Consider the following 2,349-nt stretch of genomic DNA (forward strand, 5'->3'; position numbering starts at 1 on the left):
ATATATATATATATATATACATATATATAATAACAATAATTCTAGGATGGAATTTATAAATATTTAATATTTAAAAGATATATGTATATAGATATGCATTTATGAATCTGTGTGTGTGTGTGTGTGTGTGAATACTTGTGTCTCAAATCAGTTATAAATGAGAATCACTGTCCAAAATAGATAATTACATTTGTTGAGAAAACGGTCTAAAATGACATTATTCCTTTCCCAATCAAACTACTTTCGGCAGCAGTCCTTTCATTGTTTACTCATGCGGCAACCATCATCAGATGATGATGGCAAGCTAACTTCTTCATGCCAACTAGCCTTCTATAATGTTAGAAATTTTTTTTTTCTATAAATATTATCAAGTATTATCATTCATTTCCAATCTTCCATGCAAACATGCTCAGCCATGGGGAAATATTACCATGCTTGCATGGGTCAGACAGATCTCATTAACCCTCTTTCATTTAAACTGGCTGTATCCAGACCAAATATTTTACTTGTTTTCTACTGAAACCAGGCAAATTCAGCTTTCATCCTACCCTACAATGTCATTCTAAAAATACACAATCACAACATAAAAATTTCAAAGTTACAAGATAATGCATGTGTAGCAGAAGCATGTTTACTCTTTACCTTTAGGTATCTGCATTTTGCCTTTTTACCTTTAGCTACCCATTTTGGCTCATTGCATGATGGTCAAATCCATTTAGCTTTACGTGTGCTGTCCACTCTTTAATGTGATAAAACTAGCCAAGCATCCGTACATCAGCTATTTAGGGGAAGCTTTTCCCCACTAATTCCAAAATGTGGTAGATCACATTGAGTGATTTGGGATCTTTGGCATGAGAGCAGTTTTATTCTGCTTTGCAGCTTCAGTGAGGAGAGAACTGCAGCAGAATTCCTTGAAGCCATGCTTTGTGTTTTTTCCAGTAGTCATCTTCATCCTCAAGAATCACTTTGAAGCTATATATTTTATTTGACAGATTTATTCATGTTATATCAGTTGCTTTATTTACTTTTAGCATTGGAATAAATATTACAGTCAACTTTAACTTGTCTTTGTTATTACTTGATGTGGAGGTGCAATGGCCCAGTGGTTAGGGCAGCGGACTCGCGGTCATAGGATCGCGGTTTCGATTCCCAGACCGGGCGCTGTGAGTGTTTATTGAGCGAAAACAGCTAAAACTCCACGAGGCTCCGGCTGGGGATGGTGGCGAACCCTGCTGTACTCTTCCACCACAACTTTCTCTCACTCTTACTTCCTGTTTCTGTTGTGCCTGTAATTCAAAGGGTCAGCCTTGTCACACTGTCACGCTGAATATCCCCGAGAACTACGTTAAGGGTACACGTGTCTGTGGAGTGCTCAGCCACTTGCATGTTAATTTCACGAGCAGGCTGTTCCATTGATCGGATCAACTGGAACCCTTGACATCGTAAGCGATGGAGTGCCAACAACATATTACTTAATGTTCATTATCCTGACTCTTATTAATTCAGAAGATATTGTATTACCAGGGCTGTTAGCCACGTTGCATCATTTACCAACCACGCTAAAGATGATTAATTCAAAATAATATGAATGAATAAGTATTACATTTGACAGAGTAATCTGAATCCTAAAGAGCTAAGGCAAATTTTCTACAGATTGATGCCCTTCAAATTGCCAGACCTTACAGAGTGGAAGTGATAAAAGCATGAATGTTAGTGCTGAAGGGGAAGAAGTGATGCAAGTACTCAATATTCTGAGATAGGTGTGTATTTTGACAGCAGTAAGCAATGCTATGCAGGCCTTGCCCCGTGTTGCTCTACCAGTATAGTCTGGGCAAGGTTGATTATGGAGGACCAGCAGTCGCCCATGGATATCAGCCTCCTCTCTTCACACCACTGATGTTATCTAAGGCAAAGGCAAAGGTCGATACAGCTTGGCACCAGTGATGTCGCAGCTCATTTCTACTGCAGAGTGAACAGGAGCAATGTGAAAACAAAGTGTCTTGCTCAAGAACACAGCACACAGCTCAGTCTGGGAGTCAAACTCACTACCTCATGATTGTGAGCCCAATACTCTAACCACTGAGCCATGTACCTTAAGAATACTAATGCAAAACAAAATGATGGCGGTTTTTATGAAGTTACAAGACTATTTATAAGAAGAAAACTTATCTTTTTTTTATTCTTTTTACTTGTTTCAGTCATTTGACTGCGGCCATGCTGGAGCACCACCTTTTAGTCAAGCAAATCACCCCCAGGACTTATTCTTTGTAAGCCTAGTACTTATTCTATCAGTCTCTTTTTGCCGAACCGCCAAGCGGTGGGTACGTAAACACACCAGCATTGGATGTC

The sequence above is a fragment of the Octopus bimaculoides genome, chromosome 5 (genome assembly GCF_001194135.2).
Source record: "Octopus bimaculoides isolate UCB-OBI-ISO-001 chromosome 5, ASM119413v2, whole genome shotgun sequence".
NCBI lineage: Eukaryota > Metazoa > Mollusca > Cephalopoda > Octopoda > Octopodidae > Octopus > Octopus bimaculoides.